The sequence below is a fragment of the Podarcis erhardii genome (assembly GCF_964252035.2).
Source record: "Podarcis erhardii genome assembly, chromosome: 3".
Taxonomy (NCBI): domain Eukaryota; kingdom Metazoa; phylum Chordata; class Lepidosauria; order Squamata; family Lacertidae; genus Podarcis; species Podarcis erhardii.
This window is the reverse complement of record NC_138507.1, coordinates 107,073,576-107,087,249: the sequence shown is the minus strand read 5'-3', so window position 1 is coordinate 107,087,249 and position 13,674 is coordinate 107,073,576.

The following is a 13,674-nucleotide window of genomic DNA, read 5'->3' as shown; positions in this document are numbered from 1 at the left end:
AAGTGTAATTCAAAACCCACAGTGCTTTCCACTTGGGTTGAACTCTTCTGAGACTACTTTCACACCATATTGTTACTAGTTCGTGGGGAGACACCTGCCCGCCAAACCCAATAAATTAATGAATGTCAGCATCTAGCTAACATTTGGGTATAGGAAGGAGAAATTATGCAAGCTACTGTGCCGGACAAGGAATCCCTGAAGCGGCTTATGCATGTTACTGGGGAAAGTGTTGTTTTACAGGAAGTTTGGGTTTGTGGGAAGAGGTGTGCTGGGGAGAAGAGCAAAGGTCAGTCTTCTAAGAGCTGCTGGGCAGGCCAGAAGTCCATGCGGAGCCTGGAGGTCATCTTGGCTGTGGCTGGAGGAGGCTGCACTACGAGACGGGGAGCCATTACTGACCGTTGCTTTGGATCCAAGCTTGCTGAAGCTATGAGCCAGTGTGGTGTAGTGGTTAAGAGGGATAGACTCGTAATCTGGTGAACTGGGTTCGCGTCTCCGCTCCTCCACCTGCAACTGCTGGGTGACCTTGGGCCAGTCACACTTCTCTGAAGTCTCTCAGCCCCACTCACCTCACAGAGTGTTTGTTGTGGGGGAGGAAGGGAAAGGAGAATGTGAGCCACTTTGAAACTCCTTCGGGTAGTGATAAAGCGGGATATCAAATCCAAACTCTTCTTCTTCTCGGGGTATAATGTTCAGTACCCCGTCCACTGCAGATTTCCAGGTGTAAATATGTGTTAATAAACCATATTTCTTAAAGCCACTAGCTTCCGCTGTGGCTCAATCTTCCCAGTGGAAACACAACCCTGGGTAAGTGCTGCAGCCCCTGGGATCTTGTGCAGTTGCTCGGTGGAGACCGGGGTAGCATGTAACACTAGTGTCAGCAGTGAGATTTGTGTTTTTTGGTGCGTAGCACATGGAAGGCGGGTGGAGAGTCCTCAAGTCTTTAGCATATGTGCCACCAGGCTGCAAAGATCCGCCCAGTGCCCCCAAGCCTGACAAGCGCCACCATTGTGAATGACAAGTGACGCCGCTGGCACAGCATGTCTTTGGTAAATGAGCGCACAAAGTCAAAAGTCCTTTAGTGAAACAGTAGGTATACATTTTGGTAATACCTATATGTATTTTGTTTTTCCAGCTTGATCAAAATCATTTATTATTTCATAACAGGTAGATAGTTAAGAGCTTAGCTCATGGGTAGGCAAACTAAGGCCCGGGGGCCGGATCCGGCCTAATTACCTTCTAAATCTGGCCCGCAGACAGTCTGGGAATTAGCGTGTTTTTACATGAGTTGAATGTGCCCTTTTATATAAAATGCATCTCTGGGTTATTTGTGGAGCTTAGGAATTCATTCATGTTTTCCCTTCAAAATATAGTCTGGCCCCCCACAAGGTCTGAGGGCCTGGCCCCCGCTGAAAAAGTTTGCTGACCCCTGACTTAGGTGGCTTCAGCACTGGGCGCCGGGCCCCCCTTAGAATTTGGCACCTGGGTGTCCCGCACCCCTGCACCCCCAGGTAAAGACTTGTGGCTCATGTGTCAGAGAGGAAACAGCTGGAATCCTTCCTGAAATTGTGTTTTGAAGAGGCTGCAGAAGTGGCTGTTTTGGGACGAGGGTTCCTGACCCACAGCTAAGGTGGAATAGAGAAGTTCCTGAGTGTCTGAACTGGAGCATTAACCAATGTGGATTGAGAACCATGTTTTATTTACTCAAGTGGAAGAATTCTGTGGCAACCCCAAGCAGGCTACTACAGCAGAGGCGTGGGTTTCTGCTCTTGGGACTATGAACTGATTTACAAAGGGACTCTGCTTGCAAGTTCAACAATGATTTTGAAATGCTGAAATGTTCCCTTGCATCCCATTGGTGACTGTTAGAAATTATGCTGTTTAAGGGCGTACTTTTTGAAAAATTATTTTCAATTGTCCACATGATCATTTTGGTAACTTAGGCTTTCATTTAAAGTCAGCTACATTATTCTTGTTTCCTTCCCATAGTTTTGAACTATTTGAACTCAAATAGAGCCGAGCCATTGCTGTAGCTGCATTGCCAATATGCTTCTCCAGCTCAGCATCAATGGAGAGGTTGTTGGCTATGGTGGAGCCCAAGTAGAAAAATATATATCGGCACAATCCAGTCAAACCCATAGAAATTCCATTGATTGCTATGGAAAATATTAATTCTCCTATTTAAATAAATGAAATTTTTATTTCAATCGATTTTATTAAAGTTTGAAAGAAAATATATTAATATTAAATATCTGGTAATTTTTTTAATCAAATATAAAAGAAACAAATCTAAATAAAAACAGTTTGGATTACGATGGGCCTTGCAGTTCAGGTCTTGTGTACTCGGCTACCCATGACTCAGTGCTGCCACATATTTGCCATTCATTCCAGTTGGTTGACCAATAATCCACCTCTTCCAGCATCTTTTTCATGTATTTCATGAATGTTCTTCAAACAACAAAAAGGTGAAGCGGTTGCTTGAGCAACCACCCCTCCATACCAAATAAAATCATTTGGGGGCCCACTTATTCCTATATAATAAAGGGAACGGTCAAGGAAGCATAAGCAATAAACCTCAGATACTGGCGAGTAAGACTGATGGTTATCTGCTTGCAAAGGTTTACTGGCCTCCCTTGTTGGCATGGCGACAGCCTGGGCAAAATGCAAACATGGACATTCTGATGTCACGCATGATGTCACAAACAGGTTATGCTCAAAAGTCTCAGCAGAGTTAAAAGCAGTTAACAGTCAGTCCATGTCTGAACTCTGGCAAGATGGATCATCAAGTCAGGTGATGAATTTATATTGGGGCTCTATTGAGGGGAAGATTTTCAATATTTAAAGTTTTCTTAAGCCCAGTACTGAATAGAATTATTTGGGTCTCCAGCAACCTCATCATAGGGTGTGAGAAAGAAGCCTGAATAACAATTCGGAGATACTGATCATTTCAAAGTGGGGCTTGTATTCTAAAATCGGACACATGGAAGAGGGAGATGAATTTACTCACAGTAAAAGTTGTGGAGTAACACTGGATCAGAATTTGTTTATAAAGATTCACTGGATCAACTAGTCTATAAACTTCTAGAAGCAGGCTTTCAGGTTACATACAACTCAAAATCAAGCTTAGGTCATGAGAGCAAAAATCTAAATTTGCTGAATAGCGAGGCATCAGTGATTCTCTAGCCACAACAGGGATTTATAGCTGTCCAACTGCTGTTGGCATGGAGATAGCATGGCAGAATAGAAACATGGACGTTCTGTGTGATGTCACAAAAAGAATAAGCTCAGAAGTCTTGACAGAGAGACAGTTAATGGTCAAACCATGTCTGAACTCTCAGGTGATGGATTTATTTGGGGGCTATATTGACTTTTACCACAGGGGAACAAGAGCTTGAGAATTAAGACATTTATCAAGCTTCCCAACCCCAGTACTAAACAAAATCTTTGTGGAAGTATTCACCTCTGCATAGCAAGGGGCAATGAAACCTGAAGAACAATTCTGAAAAAATGATCTGGAGATATTGAACAGTTCAAAATGATTTCTAAATATTTAAAATGCTGTAAACAGGTGGAAGGAAGTGGGGGCAATTTGGAGCAGAAATTATCGAATAGAATTGGATCAGAATTCATCCATAAAGGATTCATTGGATCGACTAGTTTATAAGCTTTTGGAATCAGGCTTGCAGGGTTAATCGAAAGTCTGATTTAGACTTAGGTTATGGGAGCAAATATAAAATCAAACGTATTGGGTCGTCAGGCATTGATGACTCTCTAGCTGCAAGGAATTCCTACTGCCCACTTGCTGTTGGCATGGAGATAGCTGGAACCGAATGCAAACATGACATTCTTCTGTCATGAATGATGTCACAAATAGGATAAGCTTTGGCAGGTGGGAGTTAACAGACAGACCAAATCTGAACTTTGGCAAGATGGATCTTTATGACAGGTGATGGGTTTATGGGGGGGTAGGCAATACTAGTAGGGATGCGGGTGGCGCTGTCGGTTAAACCACAGAGCCTAGGACTTGCCGATCAGTAGGTCGGTGGTTCGAATCCCCGTGACGGGGTGAGCTCCCGTTGCTCGGTCCCTGCTCCTGCCAACCTAGCAGTTCGAAAGCACGTCATGTGCAAGTAGATAAATAGGGACCGCTTCAGCAGGAAGGTAAATGGCGTTTCCGTGTGCTGCTCTGGTTCGCCAGAAGCGGCTTAGTCATGCTGGCCACATGACCCAGAAGCTGTCTGCGGACAAACGCCGGCTCCCTCGGCCTATAGAGCAAGATGAGCGCGCAACCCCAGAGTCGGTCACGACTGGACCTAATGGTCAGGGTTCCCTTTACCTTTAGGCAATACTAAATTTTACTGGAGTAGGGAAATTGGAACGTTTTGAAGACTGAGCCCACTCAACTCTTAATTCAGCCGTGATTCACGTTATAAACAATTCGCCCAACAGACAGGCAACCTTACACATGACTCTTTAAGCCGATACTCCATCTTCCTACAATATTGCTGATGTACATTCTAGAGCATAGCCAAAATGTATTTCTGATATAAAAATTTCTGAGATTTTTATTTTTCTCACCCTACCCAGGTCAAGAATGAGAAGACTACTTTGCAGAATATTCTACCATTCCCCTCTCCCCACACAAGGCACCGGATAATCAGGACATTGTACGGGATGCAAAATGGGGGCCACTGCTTCTGCTGTTGCTATTTGTGAGGTGGCAGTTACAAATAAAAACAACTAAGGGGGAAAGGAAGAAACTGCCCCACTGCTTTTGGTGAACCCTGTCTGAAGGTTAGGGTTAGAGGGGTAGGGGTAGGGTCAGGGTCAGGGTTTGAGGTAGGGTCAGGGTTGGAGTTGGAGTTAGGGTTAGGGTCAGGGCCAGGGTCAGAGTCTGGGTCTGAGGTAGAGTTAAAGTTGAGTAGGGGTAGGATTTAGGTTGGGGTTAGGGTCAGGTCATTGTTAGGCTTGGAGGTACTGTTAGGGTTAGGGGTAGCGTTAGGGTTAGGGTTAGTTATTTTTTATTATTTTATTTTTATTCTAAATTTTATTCTAAGTCACCCTTTAACCTTGTAGATTCCAGGGCAGAACATTACCCTGATATTTTATGAGAAAGCAGTGCTTGCTTGCTTGCTTGCTTGCTTGCTTGAATAAATAAATAAACAAATGAATAAATAAATGTAAAGGGTACCACCACATAAGGACCCTCTCACTTCACCAACTGTTCGTTACTTAGAGGAGGGCCCCATTAGATTATGCATCTTTCAGGTGCTGACAGATTCATTCCCAAGTGCAAAAAAACAACACCTCTCTTGCAACAGCTTCTAAAATACAGTCAAACCTTGGTTGTCAAATGTAATCCATTCTGGAAGCCCGTTCAGCTTACAAAACGTTCAGCAACCATGGCATGGCTTCCAACCGACTTCAAGAGCTTCTTGCACTCAAGCGGAAGCCACGTCGGATGTTTGGCTTCCAAAAAATGTTTGAAAACTGGAACACTTACTTTCGGGTTTTCGGTGTTCGGGGAGCTGAAACGTACGATAACGGAAGCATTTGGGAACCAAGGTTTGACTGTACATCATCAGGCACCAATTCATTTTTCCTCAGAGAGTAAGGATCTAATGCTGTTGCCAAGATTACAGCACAGCAGCAAAGCCAACTTCATTGGGCGTTTGTCTTGGGATGTCATTTAATATAGGGTTATTTTCCTTTAATTTGCAGAGGTTGTCTTGGATGCTTGAGTTGAGATTCCTGAGTTACAGTGGGTTGGGCTAGATGACCCTCAGGGTATAGAGAGAGCCCTGCCTGAGACTCTAGGGATGCTGTTGAGTTACCATCAACCCAACTGCTTTGATGCTGCCAGTGGGCAGCCAACAGGGAATGGTATTTTTGCCACTGCAGCAGCAGAGGGAGAGGGGAAGCAAGTCTGTGTGTTTGTGGCCATGGGGCAGGAGGTATTGACAGCAACGTACCCAGGGCCCCGGAATAAATCTGACACTTGTTTGTCCAACACTCCACTCCCTGGACTGCAACTGCCACCCAGTTCCCTCTTGGCCCCTTTCTGTTTAGTGCCATGGTCTGATTCGACACAGCTGACTCCTGGTGTGGTCAGAAAGCTCAACCCGCTTGTGTTTGGCTAATGCAACTCTTTGAGATAAGCATGTAGTACTAGGGTGGCTTCCCTCCTGGACTTTTGATCCCTTTCTCTTTGCACCGTGCTCCATGCTCTATTTCGCTGGGAGGAAACTGGCTTATATACATGGTCAGTCCGTTGGTTCATCTAGGTCACCATTGTCTCCAGTCGAGAGAAGCAAAGGGGAGACCTCCGGACGACCTTGGACCACAACTTCTACCCTTCCTGACTTTGGGCCATGCAGCTGTGTTTGGACTTTCACTGTTGTTTCATATTTTCTTACGTTTCCTTCTTATAGGTTTGTCACGGCTACAAGAGGTATTCTGCAAGGGCTCTTTTCAAAATCAGCATGCAGCCGGTCCCCTTTACTTCCACACACTCTTTCTCGCACACAAATTTGCCAGTTTTCTTTCGTTAGGCCTTTTGGCTGTCCTTTTATTCACTATTTGCTCTGCAACAATTAGCAGCTGATCTCTCTCTTTTTTCCCCTGGCCGATAATCCTACCTACACACAGACACACACACTTGCATTTCCTTGCTCAGATTGAGAAATACTTCTACTACGAAGGTAAACAGGTGCTGTTATAGCCAAAATGAAATTGGTGGCTATAACCTAGCACCTAGGTTATAGGTTAAAAACCTAGTCTTGGTTGTTGTTGTTTAATTTGTTTAATCGTTTTTTCGATACAAACATCAACCGCAAAAGACACATACAACAAAAACCATAATAACAATAATAACACAATTTGACGATTCAGATTTGAATACACTGATATACCTACAACTACACCTTTTTAAACAATATTTCCCCATCTATCCCTCCTCCCCCTACTTCCCACCACTATCCGCCTTATCGCTTAAATATTCGTTCCAGATTTCTTGGATTCAGTCTTGGTTTTTAATCATCCAACAGATGTTTTCTATTTAAAAAAATCTAGAGTTGGGAGATCAGATCACAGGTCCGAAAGGCCTTTCCTTGCTGACCTCTGCCAAGGGTTTGCGCTGGTAATTTCTGTGTGTCGGACTATTTTACATTTTTAGTACACAAAACCTGTTCTGTCTGATAACTAGTTCCTGATAGAAAACGCGGTCGAGAGGGAATGGAGCATGAAGGGAAATTTGATGGACAATAACTATAAGCACTGCCGGGAACCTAAGAAGAGCCTACTGGATTAGGCCAATGGCCCATATAGTCCAGCATCCTGTTTTTGCCAACCAAATGTCTATGGGAACCCACCCCAAGCCCAAGCAAGACCAGTGTGCGACAGCCACTCCACCCACGTGTGATTCCCAGCCACTGGTACACCAGAGACTCAAAGCCTCAAGGAGGTAGAAATGCGCATCATGACTCCTAGCCACAGATAGCCTTATCCCTTCCATGAATTTCTCTAATCCCCTTTTAAAGCCATCCAAGTTGATGTCCAATCACTGCTTCTTGTGTGAGAGAATTCCATAGCTTAACTAGTTATGTGCAGAGTGAAGACAGGCTTTGTTTTTTCAATCCTGAATCTTCCAACGATCAGCATCACTGTTGTTGTTTAGTCGTTTAGTCGCGTCCGACTCTTCGTGACCCCATGGACCAGAGCACTCCAGGCACTCCTGTCTTCCACTGCCTCCCGCAGATTGGTCAGACTCATGCTGGTAGCTTCGAGAACACTGTCCAACCATCTCGTCCTCTGTCGTCCCCTTCTCCTTGTGCCCTCCATCTTTCCCAACATCAGGGTCTTTTCCAGGGAGTCTTCTCTTCTCATGAGGTGGCCAAAGTATTGGAGCCTCAGCTTCACATCTGTCCTTCCAGTGAGCACTCAGGGCTGATTTCCTTCAGAATGGAATCTTAAGAATGGAATCCGGTGATCAGCATCACTGGACGCCTATAAATTCTAGCTTTATGAGAGAGAGAGAGAAAACCTCTATCCAACTTTCTTCAAGCTATCCATAATTCTACACATTTCTACCCTGTCTCCTCTCACTCACCTTTTCTCTACGCTAAAAAGCCCCAAATGATACAACTTTTCCTCACAGGAAAAGACTTGCCGCATGCCTTGTAACCGGAACCAGGTATGAAATCTTAAATAACGTAAGCGTATTCTCTCCTCTCTCTTCAAATGGAAAAATCTGTTGTTCACACTGTGCTTTTCTTTCACCTGAAACCGGTTTTCCTCCTTCAAGCTGATTTCTTTCATCTTTCTTTTTTAATTGTTTTCATTAAAGATTTTTGGGTTACAAAAGTACATGCATCACCTCTGTTTTCAGATCATAAAGTCCTTTCTACAGATCACAAATATTTGATGTGATACAATGATGTTGTAATCAGGTTGGGATATTTCAAAAAGTGAAAATCCGGACACAAAAGTTTTTTTGTCAAAGTTGTTGAGCTTCTGCTGCTGCTTCTTTTACAAAATTACTACTACAACAACTAATAATAATAATAATAATAAAGTTTTAAAGCTATTTTAAAGGAAATTTTCCAAAATTGACACTTCCGACATGGGTTGCCATATGTCCAGATTTTCCTGGACATTTCGACAATTTCTGCCCCGCCCAGACTCTGCTTCCAACTGCTGAATCCCCCATATCTCTGGGAAATTCCAGATGTATGGCAACCTTAGGAGAGAAGAGAGGTGGGCAGGGAGAGCATGGAATAGAAAGAGAACCTACCCACTTGACGTTGACACAAAAACCTTGCACATACACTATGTAAGAAACTGAAAAAGATCTTTAATCTTTATTGAGACTCGGGTCCCGCCTTCCTCCGCTAAACTGCCCTTCCAGTAAATACCTGTCCCTTCCAGGTGCTTTAGTCTCTATCGCTGCCATCTGCATAGTTTTAAGTCCTAGACTGAACCAACCACATTCCCCAGGACAGAAGGGGAGAGGCTCAGTCTCTAGCTGCATCAAGTGATAGAGTTCCCAAATGGCTGGAAAAGAAAATTCCAGCCTAGCCTGCTCCTGGCGTGGATCACCTGCTATTAAAGGTAAAGGGACCCCTGACCATTAGGTCCAGTTGTGACCGACTCTGGGGTTGCGGCGCTTATCTTGCTTTATTGGCCGAGGGAGCCAGCATACAGCTTCCAGGTCATGTGGCCAGCATGACTAAGCCGCTTCTGGCGAACCAGAGCAGCACACGGAAACACCGTTTACCTTCCCACCGGAGCAGTACCTATTTATCCACTTGCACTTTGACGTGCTTTTGAACTGCTAGGTTGGCAGGAGCTGGGACCGAGCAACGGGAGCTCACCCCTTCGCGGGGATTCAAACTGCTGACTTTCTGATCGGCAAGCCCTAGGCTCTGTGGTTTAACCCACAGCGCCACCCGCATCAAAATCCTGAAAGTTCAGGGAATGATTCAAAGGTGGTCAGCCTAATTCCCAAGCAGATGGCGCACTGTCATTGTCCCTTTCCTTGATGCCTGTCTCTCGGCCAGCCTGTTAGCTAAGCACCAGTATTGCAAATATTAGTGAATTATGTAAATCTTTTGATATTTTGAGATATCTTGAGCATGGCTTGTTATGGAAAGGTGGCATGCAAATGATGGCGGTGGTGATGGTGAAACTAGCTCAAGAGCGGGGGAGCCTTTGGCCCTTCAAGATGCTGCTGAACTACAACTCCCATCAGTTGCAGCAAGCATGGCCAATGGCCAGGGAAGATGGGAGTTGTAGTTCAACAGCACCTGGAGGGCCAAAGGTCCTCCCAGTCATGGGAAAGCGTATTGGATCAGGTGTACAGTTGGTCAAGGAGGGACGAGGGTGGCGCTGTGGGTTAAACCACAGAGCCTAGGACTTGCCAATCAGAAGGTCAGCGGTTCGAATCCCCGCGACGGGGTGAGCTCCCGTTGCTTGGTCCCTGCTCCTGCCAACCTAGCAGTTCGAAAGCACACCAAAGTGCAAGTAGATAAATAGGTACCGCTCCAGCAGGAAGGTAAACGGCGTTTCCGTGCGCTGCTCTGGTTTGCCAGAAGCAGCTTAGTCATGCTGGCCACATGACCCGGAAGCTGTACACCGGCTCCCTCGGCCAATAAAGCAAGATGAGCGCCGCAACCCCAGAGTCGGCCACGACTGGACCTAATGGTCAGGGGGCCCTTTACCTTTACCCTTTACAGTTGGTCAAAGACAGACATATTCATCTTACATTTAGATAAACTTCCAAACATTCCTATAGACCACCAAGAAAATGCACATCGTCTTTAGACATCACAACTCTGTGTGCTTTCTAGTTCCCAAATAGCTTCGCTTTCGGGGCATCATCGCCCGAAATGCCGCCTAAAATTGGATAAGCCAATGTAACATAGCTAATGGAGTGCTGCAGATTGATTGGAGAGCCTTGGGTTCAAATCCCTATCCAGCCACGAAAGTCACCATCTCTCTCACAAGGGGTTGATATGTTGGTAACACTGGCATGTACTATGCAAAACAACTCCAGGGCTGCTGATTTTTTTGGGTATCTTAGCTGTAAGTCCTGGAAGACCTCCTGGAAGACACCTGCCCTGAAATACTCCATGCCATTCCTTATGTTGCAAGAATTTATGTATAGGTTGGGGCGGGTTGTCCCTCCAGCAGATATCATGTGCATGCAACCCACTACCAAAACCAGCACAATCGCTTTTGTGACTTTTGTGATTTGTCCCCAGAAAACACTTCATCACAGTTTCTTCCTATCTATTCAAAGGGCGTTTGCTGCATGATACCAAATGTAACAATTCACTGATAAATGTATCTATGTACTGGCTCACTGGAAAAACTTCAGAAATTCATATAGACTTGTGAGCTCAGCTACTCAGCAGCACCTCTGCCTGAGTGATAATCCCTGGCATCCTGATACCTGAGTGCCAGACAGGTAGCCATTCCAGAAATAACAAACCCAGATGAAGACAAAAGGGTGTGATTAACTTGGCTGGGAAACAGGGAAGTGTAAATATCTCTTTTGTTACCCTTGATGGGTGTTTGGTGGAGGGCAAGTGGAACCATGGGGCAGGGTCCAGGATGCTCAGATTACTGCCACCAGACCTCCCCTTTCATGATGTAATCATGATGTATTAGTGTAGTTGGGGGGGTGTAACATGGGGATTAGCATCTAATAAAAGTTTGGATGCTCTTTTGTTCGGGGCTTCCATCTTGTTCCACCTGGTGGCAGGTGGGAGTCCTGTCGTGACAGTCTTCAATAAAGACCAAGCCTACTGGCGGCTCTTTTGCTCTGGTATTCCTGGCTGGTGTCCTTGTTTTTTGTCCAAGGGAGCCTTCAGATTTCTCTGTTAACAAAAGGAAAGCAGCATCCAGACAGTATTCCATCCATTAAATAACCAGGCCCCCTCAATGCAGCATTTCTGGCTAAGGGCCTGCTTGGTATCTATGCTCTGCTTATCCTGCAAAGTGAGAACTGGCCCTAAAGGCAGAATTAAAGGAGCCCACTTCCAGTTGGTTAGAGAGAATGGCTCATATTTCTCACAGGAACTGCATCAAAGTGGAGTCCAGCCAGGGGGAAAAAACATTGTCTTTCGGTGTCTGAACAGAGCACTACAGACACCCAGTGGCCAGCTCAGTTAATTGCATGGTGCTTGTAGAAGAGACATCACAAGTTTGCTAGACACGGAAGAACAGCAATAGTCAGTGTGATACCCACCAGCTTCCTAGTGTTAGTAGTATCTTGCCATTTATATCTTCCCTTTAAAGAGCTAAATATGGCGCACATTGTTTCTGCCCTCTCACTGCTATCCTCACAACCACCTTGTGAGGTTGTCTGGACAGAGAGACAGTGACTGGCCCGAGGTCACCTAAGGCAGCGTCACCCACGTGCTAGTCCTACAATCAACAACTACATCACACTGGCATCTCTGACTATTGACCATGCTGTCTGGGGCACTGGAGTCCAACAACCTATGAAGGGCACGGCACTAGCTACCCTGTTTAGGGGATGCTGGTAATGTTCTTTCCAGCGCAGCACAGTTCTTTGTCTTTCAGAAATGTGGTAGCAGTGATTCTTCAACATCAACTTTGTTGGACTGGTCATGTTGTGCAGATGCCTGATTATCGTCTTCCAAAGCAACTACTCTATTCCGAACTTAAAAATGGAAAGCGTAATGCTGGTGGTCAACATAAGAGGTTTAAAGACTCTCTCAAGGCAAATCTTTAAAAATGTAGTATAAACACTGACAACTGGGAAACACTGGCCTGCGAGCACTCCAGTTGGAAAACGGCCTTTACCAAAGGTGTCATGGGCTTTAAAGAAGCACAAACTCAGGATGCAAGGGAGAAACATGCTAAGAGGAAAGCATGCTTGGCAAATCCACACTGTGATCAGCTCCCACCTGAAAACCTATGTCCTCACTGTGGAAGGACGTGTGGATCCAGAACTGCCCTCCACAGTCACTTACAGACTCAGTGTTAAGACCCTGTTTATGGATGACAATCAGCTACGTCAAAGAAAGAAAGGCTATCTATCCTAGCAGAAGAAGAAATGAGTTAGGCAGGCAGGCAGCAGCAGCAGCAGCAGCAGCTGGGTCCCGTCTGAGACAGGCTTGCGCCAACTAGCCAGAAAAAGGAAATGCTGCTTGCCTCTCAGGGCTCATCAACACTTCCATTTGCCCTGCCACTTTCCCCCAGGGAAACCCATAGTTCAGCTCTGAATTGGAACAAACGGCGATTGGGATTTCCACAGACTGCTGTAAATTCTAATTTACCACTAAGGCAGTGCCATAGTTGGGGGGGGGCTAGTTGGTTTTTTTGCCCCAGGTGAAGCCTCCGGAGGGCACCCTTGAGGCTCCCAGCCTGTGTGCAAATACGTGAGGGGGTGCCAAATTGGGTCTTTGACACGGGTGATATAGGGCAAGTCCTTTAAAAGAGGCCCCGTGGAACATGTGTGCTCTATATCCACGGGGCCTCTTTTAAAGGACTCACCCTGTATAAAGCCACTGCACTCAAGGAGTAGGTTTTCCAGGGCAAAGGCACTCTGACCCATGCCTCGAAAGCACAGGACGAGCAGAAACCCACTCAGATCCATGATTTCTAGGAAGTGTGGACGAGGCCCAAGTACAGCAAATCAACAGGCAGCTCTTTTCATTTGCATGCAGCTTCCTCATGGACTGTGGTGCAAATGGGCCCAGAAGCAAAGGGCAATAGAAGAGTCAGTGGTTCAGCTGCAACGAGGCAGGGATATATTTTTTTTGAGGGGAGAACTTATCTGAGTGTGGACCCTAATAGAGTGTCTGAGATAATACCAGGTGAGAATAATCCATTAGAACAAATGCAGGGGCACTGAATTTTAGCCTTGCACAGCATCCTGTATGAGGTGAAAATTCAGTGCCCCCCTACCTCTTGTCTTCTATTCTGTGCATGTACTACATGCAGCCCCCCCCCTTAGCTTGGTGCCCTTTACAGGGGAACCAGTTGCACTGCCCTAAATCTGCCTCAGGCAAATGGGTCGGCCCTCAGCTCGCCCTTCCTCTGCCTGCCTTCTTAAATTCAGCTAGTCTGGTGGGTGGCTCTGCATCTCTGCATCTCAGAGACTTCCTTTGTAGTCTCTGGGTTCATCCACACTTCTCTTTGGTCTAA